This window comes from Sciurus carolinensis, chromosome X (assembly GCF_902686445.1).
Source record: "Sciurus carolinensis chromosome X, mSciCar1.2, whole genome shotgun sequence".
NCBI lineage: Eukaryota > Metazoa > Chordata > Mammalia > Rodentia > Sciuridae > Sciurus > Sciurus carolinensis.
This window is the reverse complement of record NC_062232.1, coordinates 112,580,301-112,602,021: the sequence shown is the minus strand read 5'-3', so window position 1 is coordinate 112,602,021 and position 21,721 is coordinate 112,580,301. Positions and strand designations below refer to the sequence as shown.

General features: G+C 38.1%; 1 protein-coding gene across 1 annotated transcript in view; it reads left to right on the top strand.

Moving 5' to 3' along the window:
• The window catches only part of Gpc3 (glypican 3), a 415,144-nt gene that overhangs the window by 219,827 nt on the left and 173,596 nt on the right, over positions 1 to 21,721 (top strand). The gene's annotated exons all lie outside the window — the stretch shown is intronic.

The window sequence follows — 21,721 nt, the reverse complement described above, 5'->3', positions numbered from 1 at the left end:
TGGTACATAGTGAGTCTTTAATAAATGTGAGCTGTTTTAACCATTATTGTCAGTTATAGTAATTGTCATGACAATCCTGTGAAGTGGGAGATATTATCTCAATTTCATAATCAAGGAAACCGAAACTTAGTGAAATTGCAGCTTGTCCAAGGGCACCCATTTAGTTAGTGGAAGAGCCACAATTCAGAAATTGATCGATTCTCCCTTTAATTTGGTTATCATCAATTTTTCTGATTCTGATTTCACTCTTATGTTCTTAATTATGTATACCACATCGCTATGTTGAGTAATGAATTTAAACACAAAAGACTCACCTAGTACCCACTAATTAAACCTACACAAGAACATAAGAAAAGCAAAACATCCATGTTCCCCAATATACACATGTGTAGGTTTGATAATAACAATCTTTAAGCCTCATGGAATTGTGATGGGGGAAGGACAATTCTATAAGTGAGTCAGCTAGTTTCTTGGTTTCAGTCATTGTTTGTCACAAAATCACAGAAGGCATTCTTCCAATGCAGAACAGAACCAGCCAAGAGCTACCAGCCAGATCCCCTTAAGGTAGTGACTGATTCCTGAATGCTGCCAGCTTTGTAGGAGGTGGCAAAATAGTAGAATATACTATCCTTCTTGAACTCCTAGAACAGCTCAGGTGCTCTGCTGGCCAGTACACATAATATTTTATAGTAACCCATGAGATAGGTCATAATATTGTTTCCATTCTACACTAGAGGAAATAAAGCTTAGAGAGGTTAAGTGTCTTGTCCAAGGTCTCAAATCCACTTATGTGGGTTTTCTCACATATGTAGAATCTACAAAAAATAGAAGGGGAACTATTAGGAAAGGGGAAGAGGATTAGGAGGGGGGGGAGAGGGAAATAAGAGTGTGGAGCCAATCAAAGTATGTTATATGCATGTATGAAATTGTTCACAAAGAATTCCATTATTTTGCACTGTTAATTATAATAATTTTAAAAAGCTGGTTAAGTTGGAGGAGCTAGGATTCAAACCCAAGCTTGGTTGGCCTGGCTTAGCTTCTATACAGTACAGCTGCTGTGTATTCTGAGCCATTGCTTATCCAGAATGTGGAGAGCAGATTGGGCCATTTAGCCTTGTCTTTAACTCTGAAAGTATAGAATTATAGGAGTAATTGGATTCTTTGGTGAATTAAACTAGGAAGGAGGACAGAAATGATGCAACCTTCAGCATGGCCACTTATGGGGCTGCTATAACTGCCCCATTCACAATGTTAGCCATTTGAAACACTTTTGCTGAAAAAAGTTTTATGGTAAAATGAACAGAAATACCCTAACGATGGTGTTCTTCAGTGTCTAATTATTCCCTTGACTGCTTTATAATTTGAGGGCAGATTCTGGGGCCTGATGCAAAAGTAAATTTCATAGAACTGGAAAAATTAAAAGTAAGTGCATTCGTATGTTCATTCACTAATACTGATTGAGAGTTCACTGTGCATCAGATACAAAGCAAGGGTATCAGGAGCGTGGAAATGTGTTTAGCAGGAGAAAAAATAAGAAGAGAAGGTTAAATACAAGGTGCAGAAGTATTTAAAGGTTGCCTTTGATAAAGGTCATTTGATAGCAACAAATGTCCTGTAGTGCATTTAAACAGAAAAAATATGAAGTGGGGAACTGGTAAGGAATTAAGTGCACTGTTATGATGTGGCTGTAGACATGAAGGTTTATTGAGTAAACATTTATTAAGCATCTGCTTTATGCATGACCTTTTGTTAGGTGCTGGGTATCCAAAACTACCCAAGACATAGTTCTTAATTCTTGTTGGTGGACAGACATGTAACTGAATACATTTCCCCATAGTGAAAATTTCACTAGAATGTGAACGTTGGATAGCCTGTGAGAAATTAGCTAGTTGAAACTCATAGATTTACAATGAAGAAATAAATTTCAGGAAGGCTTACCCAAAGTTATATAATAAATGAAAGAGCCCAGAAGTCGAATCTAAGGTCTTCTGCTGCTACAATCTAACACTGTCATACCACTTTGACCCTTATTAAACACTTCAAAACATTCACTCTAAAAGCTCCATTACAATTTTGCAAAGACATAGTGAACTTATATTAGATAGGTATTTCAGGTTTCCAAACCTGCTCCATTTTAGGTGCATGTACGCACATATGTGTGTGTGCACATGTGCACATGTGCACATATGCGTGTACATTTTATGTCATTATTCAGGAGGAAAAGCCTTGGCTGTCAAGAGGTGCTCAGTGATGCAGTCCCTTTCTGTTTTGGCCATTAGGGACCTGATTGCTCCCAGCTCCTAGCTGGTTATGAGAGTGTGAAGTCTGCTATCCCTTGGGGACACCTAAACTGAAGCAGAAAGTGAATGTGGATTCTGCCTGGTTCCTGTTTTATGATCACCAAGTCTAAGGAAGATGTATCAAATGATGGGGGTGGGAGAATCATTGGCCACATGTGTTCCAGCCCATACTCTGTATGAGCCACAGAGGGGCAGAGCCATTTATAGAGATGAGAGGAAGAGAGGGCTGGGTAGACTGCAGAACTCTGTTCATGTAAACAAACCCACATAATGCCCCAGAGCAAAAGCTGATTTAAAACTAAAGCATTAATGAGATTCTGCTGGAGCACCCTTACCTTCCTGTTGTGATAAAATGGAAAATCCTGCCAGTCAGTCCTGCCTAAGATTCAGTTCTAATGAGAAAAGGGAAAAAACCGGAGGGCATCTCATGAAAATAGAAGGAAGGCCAGTAGAGTAGAGGAAGGGGCTTGGGGGAGGGAGGAGGCAAAGAAAAGGAATGTAGTGAGAGACCTCTTTCAAAATGTGCTCAAGATAAGCTAGGTCAACCTTTGTAGCTAGCTATAAGTATGGGATGAGGTCTGCCAGGCAGGGATTTGCCCAGTTGTTTTAGTGGCTATTATCCACTCCAGATTGTGATGGTCATTTTAGCCTGTTAAGTGAATGTGGCACTGTTAGATTTTTATAAGTATAGGTTGTTAGAGTTTTAGTTTCTTCTAGGGTAGTTATCAGTCCCTCAGACTCGCAAGTGAAGGCATGCAGACAAATGTTGGGATGTTATCTCTGGTTACACCCCTGGAGGTGGTAAGTATCCAGTTTGCATACTTGGTCCACCCCTGGAGAATCTAATATCATATGTCTGTGGAGAGACCAGAGAACTTGTCATTTAAATAGTGTCCCAGTTAATTCTGACGCTCCCTTTGGAGCAAATTCAGCCAACTTGTTTGGAAGATAAAGGAAATAGGCCCAGAGGTTGGAAGTAAATTGCCTGAGGTAGTGAGTTTCAAAGTGAGGACCTCAGATTCTTCATCTAAAAATGGAGTTGATATATGTGGATTAAATGAAATGATAGTTTTGGGAACATGACAAGTACTCACTAAACCCCATCCTAGTACCCTTTCTTACTACATACTTCTAAGTGCCAAATGGAAAATAGGTTTTTCTTAAACTAGTTTTTGTAGTCCTGGGGATTGAAAGTAGGACCTCTCACATGCTAGACAAGTACTTTACCAATGAATGACATGCCCAGACCCTTAAGCTTATTTTTAGGTGCCAAGATCTCTTAATATTATTTAAGTCCAAATAAATTGAGAAAAATATTAGTAATTATAGGAAAATATATGTGTGTGCAGGGGGGGAGGAATGAGGAAGAAAGAAAAAATTGTACTGAAAAGTCCAGGAAAATATTAGTAAGGGACCACGAATAGGTGTGTGTTGACTCTTCAAATACATTTGCAACCTGGGATAAATATCTTGACCCTAGTGAATATTGATTAAATCTTTAATAGTATTTGGATGAAGTTATCACTGTTCAATTTATCATCATTTTATTGAATCCACACTTTATACTGTGAAGCAACTACAGATATTTTCAGTTTGCAATACATATATTTTGAGCATTGTTGTTACACCCAAATTGATAAATGACACCCTTCTTTTAAAAATATAACTATTTTCTTGGTGCAGTGGTGCACACACATAATCCCAGCAATTTGGGAGGCCGAGGCAGAAGGATTGCAAGTCCAAGACCAGCCTAGGCGACTTAGTGAGACTCTGTCTCAAAATAAAATAAAAGGGTCTGGGGAAGGAGCACAGTGGTAGAGCTCCCCTGGGTACAATTCCCAGAACCACCAAAAAGCAAGTGTTTTTATTCTGAAAATAATTTTATTGTTATTCCATATACCTATGTATGGACTACATGCATAACCATTGCACATTCCACATAAAATTCATTCATTTATTGAGTAATAATCAGCATGTTGGATAGTTATCCCTTGCACAGAAAGTTTCTCAAAATTTTTACAAATTTTTTTTTAGCCCTCAAAGTAATTGTTTACATATCCTTGCAAGGATGTTTGCACTTTTCTTCTGCCACCTGTATTCGTGTACTTTCTTTATTGATTCATCTCAGCAGGTCTCTGTCAGTGCTTCCTCTCTAGGATTTCATGACCTTGTTTTGCTATAATGCTTCACTGAATGTTGTGCAAAATTGTAACTTTTTCTACCATCACTATATTTCTCCCTTTCTTTCCTCATTGTGGTACCCATGTTAGAACTATTTGAAAGAGGATTCATTTCAGGAAACATTTATTGAGCATCAAATTGTAGAAGTACTATGATAGACATTGTGGGTCAGAGGGAGTATCTGGAAAGATGATCGTGAATGACTCTGCTGCTGCTTTCAGGGGACACTTGGGTAGTAGGTGGCAGAGCTAGGATTCAATGCTGGATCTGTCTGACACCAAAGCTCATTCTCTTAAACCATTATTCTGTATTATTTTCTCAAATAGTTCCACTCTCTCTTCACTAAACTCTTCATTCCCCACACACAAGGTAAATAGGTTTTTATTATTTAATATCCTGTATTACTCCCTACTGTTTTTCCAGCTGCACAATCAGTTTTTGAGTTCATTCCCTTTCCTTGGAGAATTTTCCTATAGAATTTCCCAACAAAGTACTAAAAGGCACAAGTTTTTTCATCTTCTAACACTTAAAGGCACAAAGTAGTTTCTAAGAGAAGGAGTGTTTTTGATAAGAGGTGATGGAAGATCCAGTCTCACAGGCCTCTGACTTTGCCTAGAATCCACGTGAGTAGTGCCAATGATTAGAAATGGTTTATCTTTCAGTTGCAATGTTGACAATCTACCCATTGGACCAACATGTAGTTTTTAATGCATCTGCCTTTGATTCTGAATATTAAAAGCATATCCATATTTTCATTATTGGGTTTCCTTGCATAGTAATATTGCCTCCTGAGAACCTAACATACCTTCCTTTGCTAGGATCTCTCAAGATGTCATCAGTGAAGTCAGTATTTATGTGTGGTATGAAGCTCTGGGAAAGATTCTCCTGTTGATCCTCAATAATAATTCACACTATCAAATTCTTATATTTTGCTGTCTGAGTGAGTGTAACTCATCAAAATTTCCAAGATTAGCCCCAACTTCCTTTCTGCTTTTGAAGGTTGAGGTCATTTCTCAGGTGTCAAATTGTCAGTGTTTTTCTCCACATGCTATCACTTTGGGCTTTCATTTTTTACTCTCAGATAGAGATACCTTGTCTGAATTCATACAAGTCATTTTCAGTACCAAGTGACTTGAAAATGACAAAAACCAAGTAAATGGCTCACTACCAAATTAGTGTCTGCAGGTCAGCACCAGAACAGTGGTAAGCAACTTTATTTACATGAGGTCCATTTCTGGAAAGACAAAGATGTTTATAGGCTGCTATCCTTTTTTTTTTTCTACTGGCAATAAAAATAGCTTTGATGGTTTCTATAGGGAAAGGGTACAGTTTTTAAACACAGATGAACTAGTTATTGAAAGAGTATAAAATAAAAACTGGCACCACATTTTAGGCACTAAATATTAATTTCAGGACAAGTTTAAAAATTAATCACATAAGAAAAGCTTTTCAAATGTTTAATAAAATTCTGCAATTATATATATGTGTATATATACACATATACATATATATATATATACACACTTTATGTGACATTTTAGGAAATTGGTTGAGCTCTTCACAAATCTAGAATTGCTTACCTTTGCCTTGGCAAAAAGTGGCAGCATGGACTTTAGTCAGCTTTTTGTCTCTGAAAAGAGACACTATCTTCCAAGGATGTTCACTATACAAAGATATTTGAAAAATACTCTGGAAGAAAGGGCACTCAGTGCCTCTGTACGACATGCAGAAACACAAGAGAGCCATGGAGAATTGCCTTCCAACTCACAGCCTCCCACTCTTGGATGGCTGCAAGAACCTCCCCCATTCTTTTGAAGGACCAGGAAAGATCCTCTAAAAGTAGGTCCTCTGAAAGTAGATAATTAGCTCAGTTCCAACTGGTTGGCTAAAGGCAATGCTTTGTGCCACCTGTTGGTACATAGCAGAAGATACATCCAAAGACTGAGAACAGTGGCAATTTTGTCACCTGTTCAGAGAATACAAAGGACACCTGATTGTTGCCTCTCCTTAGGAGTAAACTCTGTTGAATGGTTTCCAGTTACTACTCTACTGCTCTCTCTTTCAGTCTCTCAGGTGTCTTTTCCTTCCTTGCTTTTTCAGGCTATGGAGTTGGGAGTTTTGTATTGTTAAGTGGCTTGACTGAAGGAAGTTTTCTCTTTTACTGCACTTCAAAGGTGATGACCACAGGGTAATAAACAGATTCTTATCTGTGTCTGCTGGGAATGACAGGGAGGACTGATCTGTTCTCAGAGTATATTCAGAAAGGTTAAAAGTCAGGGTTATTTGCCCAAGAAGGCATAAGTCCAGGAAGACCTCCCCATGACCTGATATTCTGAGAACTCATGTGCTCCCAGGACAGCAGTGAGGGAGTCCACAATTCCTTTTTTAAAAATGTTAGATGGCCAGGGAATCAGAATATGGTAAAAGCAGCCTTCTACTTTGTGAGGGCAGAAAAGTCCCTGGATACTCACTTTCTCCATTGCAGAAGTTGAAATGCCTCAAAAATCATGGTGTCATGTGTACAGTGTGATACATGATTCTTCTGTGATTCCCTTTTTCCCACTTGGAGTAAAGTTACTTGGCAAATGTAGTGCCACTCATTCACTCAGTCCCAATAGAACCATAGGTAACCCTGGCTCACTAGCTTCTTAGATCTCTGGAAGAAAATGCTTTCTAACTTGGACCACTTCTTAAAAGGACCAATTCTCCTGCCCCCACCTTAAAAATTGAAAACATATTTTGAGCATCACAGAAGCAGTTTTGTAAAGAAGCTACACTGTAGTATAATAATTCCATCAAGGGAAGAGGCAATTTTAATATTTGCTGTAACAAAGAGTTTTGAAAAAGGCCAACATGAGCAAATTCTGGGGAGATGTCTTCCGGTGTGTTGCAGCATTTATTTTTTTCTTTTTTTTTTTTTTTTTTCTTTTTCTTTTTTTTTTTTTTATTGTGAACAAATGGGATACATGTTCTTTCTCTGTTTGTACATAGAGTAAAGGCATACCATTTTTGTAATCATACGTTTACATAGGGTGATGTTGGTTGATTCATTCTGTTATTTTTTCCCCTTCCCCCCACCCCTCCCATCCCTCTTTTCTCTCTATACAGTCCTTCCTTCCCCCATTCTTGCCCCCCTCCCTAACCCTCACTCTAACCCTAAAACTAACCCCTCCCATGCCCCATTATGTATCATCATCCACTTATCAGCGAGATCATTCTTCCTTTGGTTTTTTGAGATTGGCTTATCTCACTTAGCATGATATTCTCCAATTTCGTCCATTTGCTTGCAAATGCCATAATTTTATCATTCTTTATGGCTGAGTAATATTCCATTGTATATATATGCCACAGTTTCTTTATCCATTCATCAACTGAAGGGCATCTAGGTTGGTTCCACAATCTGGCTATGGTGAATTGAGCAGCAATGAACATTGATGTGGCTGTATCTCTGTAGTATGCTGATTTTAAGTCCTTTGGGTATAGGCCAAGGAGTGGGATAGCTGGGTCAAATGGTGATTCCATTCCAAGTTTTTTAAGGAATCTCCATACTGCCTTCCAGAGTGGTTGCACTAATTTGCAACCCCACCAGCAATGTATGAGTGTACCTTTTTCCCCACATCCTCGCCAACACCTGTTGTTGCTTGTGTTCTTGATAATCACCATTCTGATTGGGGTGAGATGGAATCTTAGGGTGGTTTTGATTTGCATTTCTTTTATTACTAGAGATGTTGAACATTTTTCCATATGTTTGTTGATTGTTTGTAGGTCTTCTTCTGTGAAGTGTCTGTTCATTTCCTTAGACCATTTGTCGATTGGATTATTTGTAGTCTTGGTGTTGAGTTTTTTGAGTTCTTTATAGATTCTGGAGATTAGTGCTCTATCTGAAGTATGATTGGCAAAGATTTTCTCCCACTCTGTAGGCTCTTTCTTCACATTGCTGATAGTTTCCTTTGCTGAGAGAAAGCTTTTTAGTTTGAATCTATCCCAGTTGTTGATTCTTGCTTTTATTTCTTGTGCTATGGGAGTCCTGTTGAGAAAGTCTGGTCCTAAGCCGACATGTTGAAGATCTGGACCTACTTTTTCTTCTATAAGATGCAGGGTCTCTGGTCTGATTCCGAGGTCCTTAATCCATTTTGAGTTTAGTTTTGTGCACGGTAAGAGATATGGGTTTATTTTCATTTTGTTGCATATGGATTTCCAATTTTCCCAGCACCATTTATTGAAGAGGCTATCTTTTCTCCATTGCATATTTTTGGCCCCTTTGTCTAGTATGAGGAAATTATATTTGTTTGGGTTTGTGTCCGTGTCCTCTATTCTGTACCATTGATCTACCTGTCTATTTTGGTACCAATACCATGCCGTTTTTGTTACTATTGCTTTGTAGTACAGTTGAAGTTCAGGTATTGCAATACCCCCTGCTTCATTTTTCCTGCGAAGGATTGCTTTAGCAATTCTGGGTTTCTTATTCTTCCAGATGAATTTCATGATTGCTTGCTCTACTTCTGTAAGGTACATCGTTGGGATTTTAATTGGAATTGCATTGAATCTGTATAGCACTTTTGGTAGTATGGCCATTTTGACAATATTAATTCTGTCTATCCAGGAACATGGGAGATCTTTCCATCTTCTAAGGTGTTCCTTAATTTCTTTCTTTAGTGTTCTGTAGTTCTCATTGTAGAGGTCTTTCACCTCTTTTGTGAGATTGATTCCCAAGTATTTTATTTTTTTCGAGGCTATTGTGAATGGAGTAGTTTTCCTAACTTCTCTTTCTGAAGATTCCTCACTTATGTATAAAAATGCATTGGATTTATGAGCATTGATCTTGTATCCTGCTACTTTACTGAATTCACTTATGAGTTCTAAGAGTTTTCTGGTGGAATTTCCTGGTTCCTCTAAGTATATAATCATATCATCAGCAAATAGGGATAGTTTGAGTTCTTCTTTTCCAATTCGTATCCCTTTAATTTCTTTGGTCTGTCTAATTGCTCTGGCTAGAGTTTCAAGGACGATATTGAATAGGAGTGGTGAGAGAGGGCATCCCTGCCTTGTTCCAGATTTTAGGGGGAATGCTTTCAGTTTTTCACCATTAAGAATAATATTAGCCATGGGCTTAGCATAGATGGCCTTTACAATGTTAAGGAACATTCCCACTATCCCTATTTTTTCTAGTGTTTTGAGCATGAAGGGGTGCTGTATTTTATCAAATGCTTTTTCTGCATCTATTGAAATAATCATGTGATTCTTGACTTTAAGTCTGTTGATATGGTGAATTACATTTATTGATTTCCTGATGTTGAACCAACCTTGCATCCCTGGGATGAAACCCACTTGATCATGATGCACTATCTTTTTAATACATTTTTGTATGTGATTTGCTAAAATTTTGTTTAGAATTTTTGCGTCGATGTTCATTAAGGATATTGGTCTGAAATTTTCTTTCCTCGATGTGTCTCTGTCTGGTTTAGGTATCAGGGTGATATTGGTAGAATGAGTTTGGGAGGGTTCCGTCCTCTTCTATTTCATGGAATACTTTGAAAAGTATTGGAATGAGCTCTTCTTTAAAGGTTTTGTAGAACTCGGCTGAGAAACCATCAGGTCCTGGACTTTTCTTTGTTGGTAGGCTTTTGATGACTTCTTCTATTTCATTACTTGAAATTGGTCTATTTAAATTGTGTATGTCCTCCTCGTTTAGTTTAGGCAATTCATAGGTCTCTAGAAACTTGTTGATATCTTCGAAATTTTCTATTTTGTTGGAATATAGATTTTCAAAATAGCTTCTAATTATGTTTTGTATTTCAGTCGTGTCTGTTGTGATATTTCCTTGTTCATTCCGAATTTTGGTGATTTGGGTTTTCTCTCGTCTTCTCTTTGTTAGTGTGGCTAAAGGTTTATCAATTTTGTTTATTTTTTCGAAGAACCAACTATTTATTTTGTCAATTTTTTGTATTGTTTCTTTCGTTTCAATTTCGTTGATTTCAGCTCTGAGTTTAACTATTTCCTGTCTTCTACTACTTTTGGTGTTGGTCTGTTCTTCTTTTTCTAGGGCTTTGAGCTGTAGTGTTAGGTCATTTATTTTTTGAGTTTTACTTCTTTTATTAAATGCGCTCCATGAAATAAATCTTCCTCTAAGTACCGCTTTCATAGTGTCCCAGAGATTTTGATACGATGTTTCTTTGTTCTCGTTTACCTCTAAGAATTTTTTAATTTCCTTCCTAATATCTTCTGTTATCCATTCCTCATATAATAGCATATTGTTTAATCTCCAGGTGTTGGAGTAATTTCTGTTTTTTGCTCTTTCATTTATTTCTAGTTTCAATCCATTATGGTCTGATAAAATACAAGGAAGTGTCTCTATCTTCTTGTATTTGCTAACATTAGCTTTGTGGCATAATATATGGTCTATTTTAGAGAAGAATCCATGTGCTGCTGAGAAGAAAGTGTATTCACTCTTCGTTGGATGGTATATTCTATAAATGTCTGTTAAGTCTAAATTATTGATTGTGTTATTGAGATCTATGGTTTCTTTGTTCAATTTTTGTTTGGAAGATCTGTCCAGTGGTGAGAGAGGCGTGTTAAAATCACCTAGTATTATTGTATTGTGGTCTATTTGGTTTCTGAGATTGAGAAGGATTTGTTTGACATACATGGGTGAGCCACTGTTTGGGGCATAGATATTTATGATTGTTATGTCTTGCTGATTTATGCTTCCCTTTAGCAGTATGAAATGTCCTTCTTTATCCCTTCTGATTAACTTTGGCTTGAAGTCCACTTTATCTGAAATGAGGATGGATACCCCAGCTTTTTTGGTGTGCATGGTAAGTTTTTTCCCATCCTTTCACCTTTAGTCTATGGGTATCTCTTTCTAAGACATGAGTCTCTTGCAGGCAACATATTGTTGGATCTTTCTTTTTTATCCAATCTGCCAGTCTATGTCTTTTGATTGATGAATTCAGGCCGTTAATATTCAGGGTTATTATTGAGATATGATTTGTATTCCCGGTCATTTGACTCATTTTATTCATTTATTTGCTTATTTTTGACACAACTTGGTTCCTATTTATTTGAGAGTTCCTTTAGGATATCTCCTCCCTTTGCTGATTTGCTTCTTTGTTTTTCATATCTTCTTCATGGAATATTTTGCTGAGAATGTTCTGTAATGCTGGCTTTCTTTTTGTATATTCTTTTAACTTTTGTTTATCATGGAAGGATTTTATTTCGTCGTCAAATCTGAAGGTAAGTTTTGCTGGGTATAAGATTCTTGGTTGGCATCCATTTTCTTTTAGGGCTTGAAAAATGTTATTCCCAGGCCCTTCTAGCTTTTAGGGTTTGGATTGAAAAATCTGCTGATATCCGTATTGGCTTCCCCCTGAATGTAATTTGGTTCTTTTCTCTCACAGCCTTTAAGATTCTGTCTTTATTTTGTATGTTAGGTATTTTCATTATAATGTGCCTTGGTGTGGGTCTGTTGTAATTTTGTGTATTTGGAGTCCTGTAAGCCTCTTGAACTTGATTTTCCATTTCGTTCTTCAGATTTGGGAAATTTTCTGAAATTATCTCATTGAATAGGTTGTTCATTCCTTTGGTTTGTTTCTCTAAGCCTTCCTCAATCCCAATAATTCTCAAATTTGGCCTTTTCATGATATCCCATAGTTCTTGGAGATTCTGTTCATGATTTCTTACCATCTTCTCTGTTTGTTCGACTTTGTTTTCGAGGTTAAATATTTTGTCTTCAATATCTGAGGTTCTGTCTTCCAGGTGTTCTATCCTATTGGTTGTGCTTTCTATGGAGTTCTTAATTTGGTTTATTGTTTCCTTCATTTCAAGGATTTCTGTTTGGTTTTTTTTCAATATCTCTAACTCTTTATTGAAATGGTCTTTTGCTTCCTGTATTTGCTCTTTTAACTGTCAATTGGTGCGTTCATTCAATGCCTGCATTTGCTCTTTCATTTCATCGTTTGCTTCCCTTATCATGTTGATTATGTACATTCTGAACTCCCTTTCTGACATTTCTTCTGCCATGCTGTCATTGGATTTTATTGATATAACATCCAGATTTGTTTGAGGCATTTTATTCCCTTGTTTTCTCATATTGTTCAGGAATCAGTGGGTCATTAAGATATTGCAGATTTCCTCTATTGACTTATAATGTCCCTGAAGATTGCTAGTGTATCCCCTCTTATCCTTCAGTAGCCTGAAGTCTTAGAGGAAGTTGATACTTCGGTGTTCCCCTAGGTAGCTGCCTCTCTAGGGGTGGTGGTCTTCAGGTGGGGTATATTCCCTGCTAGAGGGCAGAGGTGCCTCTACTTGTTGACCAATGGTCATCCAAAGGGGAACTAGACTGCGGGCTGAGGCAATGCCTGTTTGGGCCTGTGTCTCTGGTTTTACCGTCCTTGTGGGAAAACCTCACCCGGCGGGGAAGACTCACCCGGTGGGGAGGTCTTGCTATTCAGTTCCCCTCCTAGAGGTTCCCCTCAGTCCACAACTACCGCCTGGGCAGGGCAGCCTTCCCAAGCAACGTTTCCAGGGGCCTGGACCTACCTCCTGGGCTTGGGAGCCCTCCCCTTTGCAGACGAGTCTCCTTAGGTGGCCCCTCCTCAGAGAAGCTGCCTGAAGTCCTGGAACCTTCGCTCCACCCCTCAGCTGGTCTCTGTGTAGCTCTCCTGGGCCTGGGAGCCTCACCCTTCGTAGACGAGTCTCCTTAGGTTGTCCCTTCTTAGAGAAGCTGCCCAAAGTCCTGGAACCTTCACTTCGCCCCTCAGCTTGTCTCTGTGTAGTTCATTCAAGAAAAGGTGCCTAGGTCCCTGGACTGGACCTTGCTATGCACCTAATCGCCTGGCTATGCGACCCGCCCTCTGACCAGTCACTTGGAGCCTCGTACATATGTTCCAAGCCCCAGTGACCCGTCGCTCGTCTCTTCCTCCAGGCAGCCACCCGGTGCTCTGTGTGGGCGCTTGGAGACCAAGCCACTCACTGCATACCTCCACCTCCTCTGGGCAGCCCCCTCCCCGTTGCTCAGGCGGTTGCTGGATCCAAACAACTCGCCGCCCCACTCTTTCTCTGGCAGCCGCTGGAGCCCTGGCAGATCGCTTCAAAACCAAGCGGTGTGTCGCACAACCTCCTTTGCAAAGTTCCCCGCTTTCTGAGTTCACTGCTCCAGCGGGGGAGGTGTGTCTTGCCGCCTGGGCAGGGCAGCCTTCGCAGGCAACGTTCCCAGGGGCCCGGACCTCCCTCCTGGGCCTCACCCTTCGCAGACGAGTCTCCTTAGGTTAGAGAATCTGCCCGCGGTCCTGGAAACTTCAATCCGCCATTTTTCGCTCCGCTTCGCTGTCCGTGTTTACCCATGTTGCAGCATTTATAAGATAAAATAAAAACTTCATCATTAGCAGTAGCCATGATCTGCTGAGAACCAAGTGTTGGGCACTGTACTAGGACTTCCTGTTTGCTATTCCATTCCTTGTTGGGGGGGGATATTAATGGGGCAAAACACGTAACCTTTGTTTTGATGAAAGTATAGATTTTTTTAATGTCCTTTAAAAATGCCCCTTTGGGAAGGGCATAATCCAGCAAGGCTGCTTTCTTACTTCATGGGGACTGCAGTATTGGGGGGAGGGTTAATGCTGCTGCCTTCTTATTACCCAATTCAAATCCTTTCTGAAGAATATTCAGAAAGTGAATTAATTTTCCCTTTTTCATTCCACTCAGAATGCCTAAAACAGATAAAGTAGGAAACGGAGTCATTATATTTGGGTGCTGTCTATTATCATTTACTGACTGAGAGTCTATCTAAGCCTTTCTGCTTTTTGCAGATAATTAATTTTGTTCCTAAATGTAGGAAAGAGTGATTGTAATCAGTATGTTTGTACTTTCAGCCACAAATAGAGCCCATCAAAGATGTGCAGTACAAATAAACCTCATAAAATATGCAGCCCAAGCACCGCTTGAAGTTAATGTGCTATCTTTTTTTCCAAAGGAAAAAAATTATATATATGTATGTATATAATTTATATATGTATGTATATATATATACATACATACATACCTATGCATGATATTTAAAATTAATTATTGGTATTCTTACATAGTTAATAGATAGACCCCTCTTTTTAAACTCAGCCTCATGCTGTGAATTATTTTTATCATTAAATCTAATATAGCAAAGCTGAAGGAGACTTTGATTTGGCCCAGAAATCAACTTGTCAGCATATACATATTTCTCAGTTCTAGATGTGGGTTTCTTGTATGTTTGCAGAAAATTATAAATGATCAGATCTAAGTGAGAGGTTCAGTTTCACGAGATGAAACCCAAGAGCATAGCATTTGTGAAGAAATTTCTCTGAAATCTTGGAAAGCATTTTCCCTTTCATTCTAGCTGCCAGTCCATACCTATGGCCAACGGCTGTTCTAAGCCCATCCCTTCTCCCTCTCCTTCAGAATGGCATCTTGCTCCATGTTACATTCACTCAGGCCCTACACTCTATTTAGAGTGATGATGTTGGATCATGGTTTAGGCATCACAGGAAACCCCATTTCTGCGTCTCCTGGTTTTCTAATGTATTCACTCTCTTGAGAAACAAACCCACTTCACTTTGCAAAATTATTACCAGAAAACTCTTTAAAAGGGAGGAAAGGTGGATCTCAGTCACTGTGACACAGTTATAGGGAGAAATGGTGGAGTGTATGTTGAATCTTATGAAATTGCCTGCTCTGCACCATAGGATGTAAAGATAATATAGAAATCAGAATTTTGATGTAGGATCTCTGTTTCCCCTGTCATAGGTTAGTAGCCTTAGAAAAGCAACTTCCCAGCATCAGTTTCTTACTGCATACAATGAGGAAATGATGATAATGGTGACAGTGATTGATAAGCACTTGCTGTGTTCCTTACACGTTTTAAGCTCTTTACATGGATCAACTAATTATTATCATTATTACCATTTTTTCTGGTTAAAGAACTGAGGCACAGACTTGGAAGTTGTTGCCAACTACAAGTCTGCTTCAGCTGCTCTCTACAGTAGGGTTTCCTGTGGTGTATCTCTTGCCCAGTCTTAGAATATATGGGTAGGGCCTGGTCTTGGATGCAGGCTCTTAGTTGGTGGGAAGGAGGCAGACTGGGAAGCCAGAAATTGCTCAGGGCCTTTCTTTCTTGCCAATTCTCTGTTATTATTCATCCTGTTTTCTACTTGTGGCCTTGAGAAATGCATGGAAACTTCCAATGGGCTTAACTTTTCTTTCTCCTACTTGTATTAATTAATCCTAATTAGATTTTTCTAAATCTGCTTGGAGCTAAGATCTCCCCCAGGATCAGTGCCTATTTAATTTACCTTTTTTTAAAAAGATTCATTCTTGATGAACTTAGTTTTATAAGATGCTTTAAAAGATATATAGCACTTACATTTTCTCCCTTTCAGATCAGAAATCCAAAGAGTGGTGAAATACCAAGCTCTGTGGCTTTCTTATTCTGCATTAAGCCATGTAATGATCTCTTCCCAAACATGGAAGGAGTTCCCTATTAACTAAGTTTCTGATTTACTCTACTGCTCATTCCCTTTAACAAATTCTTAATGCAAAATGAATGGGTTTATTTTTTAAGAACCAATGGGTTTTAATTTTTTAGAAATTGGACACATTCGAAATTGTGCAAAATGAATGGGTTTCTTAACTGTAGCAACCTCCGGGCAGATTTTTAAAATTATGAATACTTCAAATCATCTTTGAGCAGTCTCTTCACAACTTTCCTAGACATAACATACTTCAGACAAAAAAGCATGATTCTAAATTAGTGTCCTTACTCTGATTAAAAATAAAGCAATGATTGTAAAAAATTGGTATAATCAAAATTTGACAGAAGCTATAGAATCCATGGTAGATTTCCTACCAGTATGAAAAGGATGTTAACAATCCCCAGATCACAGAGGGTGAAAGAATACACAGTGGTGGAAACATTTCCCTCACACATCTGTGCATATAAAGTTTTAAAGTCTATTTCCTTCCCCACTGTTTATTCTGAATCTGTAATACATTGATTTAAAACAATTAATGCATGACTCAAACTGTTCTGCTCTGAAAGGCCTCATTCAGAATTGTCTCAGCTCTGGTTATCATTGACCAAAGACCATATGACATGCCAGGAATAATAAATTACAATAAGCATTCATTTTAATAGCACCACAGAGAGATTTTTCAGAGCAAAATTTTCAGCACAGCAAAGGGTCAGCTTGGCATTGCAAGGAGTGGAGTAAGAAAAGGTTGTGTGATGTAAGAGAAAGAACATGAGCTTTGTGAATTTAAGAGTGTGACTCTCTACTCAGTCATTCCTTATCTCAGTGACCCTGGGAATGTTATATAATCTTCATGAGCCTTAGTTGCTTCAACTATCCAATGGGGATAAAAAGGCGAACTTCACAGATCTACTACAAATAAATTAACAATGCCTAGCACTTAATAACTCAGATCTCCCCCAGGATCTTACTTGAAACATGATCCATTTTATCCTCTGCAAAGCAAAGTAACTTTTTCTCCTTAGGTGTTTATCTTTGGTGTCTTTTCATTTGCAACACCATACACATTTACCAATCTTCTATGACAACCATCATATGCTAGGATCTCACAGCACAAATACAGTGGTGGCACGTGCCTCCCTAGCAGCTTGGGAGGCTAAGGCAGGAGGATTACAAGTTCAAAGCCAGCCTCAGCCATGTAGCCAACCCTCAGCAATTTACAGAGACCTTGTCTCAAAATAAAAGATAAAAAGGGATGGGGATGTGACTCAGTGGTTGAGCACCACTAGGTTCAATTTCCAGTACTTAAAAAAAATCTTTCACAAAGTTAAACTAGTTGGGTTATAGCAGGATTTCTGGATTCTTTGCCTAAAGTTTGAATGACTCTTTCAACATCCTAGGCTGCTTGGCCAGGTTCTCCACACCTATCTTAAAGACTTAAGTTCCTATTAGTCTTTGCATTTGGAACTTCATGTCTTTGAAGAAGCTTAATCAGTCTGTATGACTGTAGGCCTCTTCCTCCATTTGCCTACCCTTTGCCACTAATAACCAGGAGGATCAGTCATGTTCCCCCAGATGTTCAAGTAGATTGATTCCCAGCCAGGCAGATCGAGTTGAACACACACGTTTTCCAGCTGCTCACAGTGGTCTTCACAGAAGACTTCACGAATAAAGGGCAGTGCGATATATCTGGATTCCCAATGGGGATTTTTTTTAGCATTCATCTTCTTTTGCTCTGGTTTAGTGCTGAAATCCTTTGGAGTAGAGGGAGGACTCAAGCTGTGTTTATGGCTCCTTTGTTTTGGAGTGTGAATTGTGCAGTATAATCCTAAATTGCTTTTGCTGGGTACCACTGTTAAATGATGATTAAATTTAAGTCAATATAAAAATGAATAGATGTCTATTATATATCTTTGGGATAATTTAATGATATCCCCTTGTTTCTAGATATTAACCTTTTATTATATCTCCAAATTTTCTTGATGGTTCTTATCTATCCTACCTACTCAGAGTCTTCTCCCCTTTATAATGAATGGCAACTACCTTTCTGATTCTTAGGATTTGGGTTCCCACTCTATTCTTCGATGGAAGGAAAGGGAGGAAACAAGGGGAGAGGTAGTGAATGAAGGGTGTTTTAGGGGAGTATGAGGAAGATGGGAAAATAATCAGACAATTTTGAAAATGACTTTTTCCAGACACACATCCTCTGTGGTATTTACTTAACATAATCATTGCCCCACTCATGCTAGCATAATAGAAATGTCTCAAACTACATTTAAAAAAAATAGAGAAAATCCCATTAGGTCTCAACCATAGTTTAATTACTATTTTCTTAAATCAAACATTTTAGTATGTGAAACTACATCTCTTCTCTTCATCCCATAGTATACAATGTATTACATAGACTGGTATTTAATTTTTCTTTTAAATCAAGCTAAAGGGTTTATCCTTGTAATAATGAGGAGCCATCAAAGGTCCTCTGTCTACAACATGAATCTCCCCCAACAAAATCAGAGTAAGATTAAGTGCACCTTTTATTCTTGACCTTCCTTTGTTGCTATTTTATAATAGACTTCACTTTTTAGAGGACTTTTAAGGTCACAGCAAAATTGACCAGAAATTACTGAGCTTCTGTATGCCCCCTTCCCCCACACATGCACAATGCCCCTCATTATCAACATCCCACTCTAGAGTGGTACATTTGTTAAAGCTGATGAACTCACATTGACTCATTATTATCACCCTAAGTCCATAGATTATATTAAGCTTCATCTTGTTGTGGTACACTCTGGATTTTGACAAATGTATAATGACATGTATCTACTATTACAGTGTCATACGGGACCATTTCACTGCTCTAAAATCCTTTGTGCTGTAATTCTTTATCCCTCACTCCCCCCTAGCCCATGGCAACCAATAATCTTATTATTGTCTCCAAATTTTGCCTTTTCCAAAATTTCATATAGTTAGAATGATCCGGTATACAGACTTTTCAGATTGGCTTTTTCACTTAGTAATATGCCTTTAAGGTTCCTCCAGGTCTTTTCATAGCTTGATAGCTCATTTCCTTTTAGTGTTTAATAATATTCCATTGTCTGGAGCATCTTTTAATATTAAATCAAATTAATTTCAAATCAAAACATTTTTTCCTGTTGGGTTAGTGGCAAATTATACCTCATTATTTCTTTTTTAAACAGATTTATTAAGATATAATTCACATAGAATGCAATTCACTAATCAATCATTTAAAGTATACAATCCAGTGGTTTTTAGTATATTCATGGACTTGTGAAACCATCACCACAATCATTATTAGAATAATTTTATCATCCCAAAAGAAACTTTGAACCAATTAGCTGTGATTCCCCATTCACCATTCTTTTTATTATTTATTTGTATGTGGTGCTGAGGATCAAACCCAGTGCCTCACACGTACTAGGTAAGCGTTATACCACTGAACTAGAACCCCAGGCCCCTTATTCACCTTTCTTTCCAACCCCTGGAAGTCACTAATCTACTTTCTGACTATATGGATTTGTCTATTCTGGACATTTAATGAAAATGAATGCAATATATGGCCTCCTACATCTGGCTTCTTTGACTTAGCGTAAAGTCTTCAAGGTTCATCCTTGTTGTATCATTTAACACTACTTCATTTCTTTTTAAGGCTGAATTTTATACACACACACGCATACACACACACACACACACACACACACACACACACACACACACACACCAGTTCGTCCATTACATATTCGTGGACATTTTTGGTTTTTCTGCTTCTTGGTCATACAGTATTCCTATGAACATTTGTGCACAAATCTTTGTGTGGACATACATTTTCATGCTAGAGATGTGATTCAGTAGTAGAGCACTTGCCTAGTATGCTTGAAGCCCTAGGTTCAATCACCAGCATTGAAAAAAACACATATTTTAATTTCTCTTGGGATTATACCTTGGAGTAGAATTGTAGGTCATATGACAGCTCCACATTTATCTTTTTAAGGAACTACCAAAATTTTCTAAAGCAGCTGAGCCATTTTCTTTTCCTACCAAAAATATATGAAGGTTTCAATTTCTCTATGTCATCAGTGCCAATTATTATTATGTATTCTTGATTACAGCTACTAGTGGATTTGAAGTGGCATTTCATTATGTTTTTAATTTGCATTTCCCCAATGACTAATAATGTTGAGTAATTTTTGTATGCTTATTAGCCTGATCTTCTTTGGCTAATAAGCCATTCTCAATTTTTAAACTGGGCTATTTCTCATTTCATTGTTAAATTGTAAGAATTATTTACATATTCTGATGTATTCTATGTCTAGTAAAACCCTTAACAAAAGCATTATTTGCAAATATTTTCTCCCACCTCTGAGAAGTATTTTCACTTTCCTGATAATGTCCTTTAAAATATATGAGTTTATAATTTTGATGAAGCCCAATTTATGTATGTCTTCATGGGTCATATCTAAGACACCATTGCCTAATTCAAGTTTATAAAAATTAACACCTGTGATTTCTTCTCTGTGTCTTACAGATTTAGCTCTTACAAATAGGTTTGTGATTAATTTTGAGTTAATTTGTGTAGATAGTGTGAGGTAGGGATACAACTTAATTCTTTTTGTGGATAGCCTATTGTCCTAGCTCTATTTGTTGGAAAGACTATTCTTTCCGCCATCTAATGTTGGCACCCTTGTGAAAGTCAACTTACTATAAATGAGTATTTATTTTTGTACTGTGAATTTGAAGTGTGAATTATTTTTAAATTTTTCATTTGTTCTTTTTAGGTATAGAGTGTATTTTCACATTACATTTACATGGAGTATAACTTGTTCTAATTAAGATCCCATTCTTGTGGCCATGTACTCAAATGTGATCATAGGAAAGTTCTGATTCATTCCACTGTCTTTCCCATTCTCATTCCTTCTCCCTTCCCTTCATTCCCCTTTGTCTAATGCAGTGAACTTTTATTCTTTCCTCCCCCACCTTATTTTGTATTAGCACCCACATATCAGAGACCAAAGATCTGGGATGGGTCACCTCCAAAAGACTGAATTCAAGGACCAGGCAGGGGGAAAATTGCACAAAGCCGGGAGGAATATAAGCCATTTCAAATGCCACTTTCAATGATACAGTCCTCCTGGAGAACTCTTTCTCCAGGATGGTATATTCTTTTCTTCTTTGACTGTAGATTAGGAGTTGGTAAAATGAGTGGAGCAACCAACCTGTGCAACTGCCTTGATCTCTCCTTTTTTCATTTTGCCTGATTAGACTCTTCTTAAGGATGAATAAAGGTTTCTCGTCACTAGGAAACTGGTTAGTCTCACCTTAACTTTGATTTTATTTTATTTTTTTTCATTCTGGAGATTGAACCCAGGGTTGCTTTACCACTTAGCCATATCCTCAACCCTTTTTCGTATTTTATTGTTTTATTTAGCGACAGGGTCTTGCTGAATTGCTTAGGTCCTCACTAAGTTGCTGAGGCTCATTTTGAACTTGTGATCCTCCTGTCTCAGCCTCCTGAGCCACTGGGCTTACAGGCATGAGCCACCACACCTGACTCCCTTACCTTTGCTTTCTAAAGAAGAGTTGTCACTTGTTTTTGCATTCAATGCTTAAATTTTCTTCATCACTCAATTCAATATCTACCCTATTTGGGATGATCCAAATTCAGACTTCTTTTTGTCAAGTTATTCATGCTTTTGGTTCCCTCATCCATTTCCCTAATGATGGTTT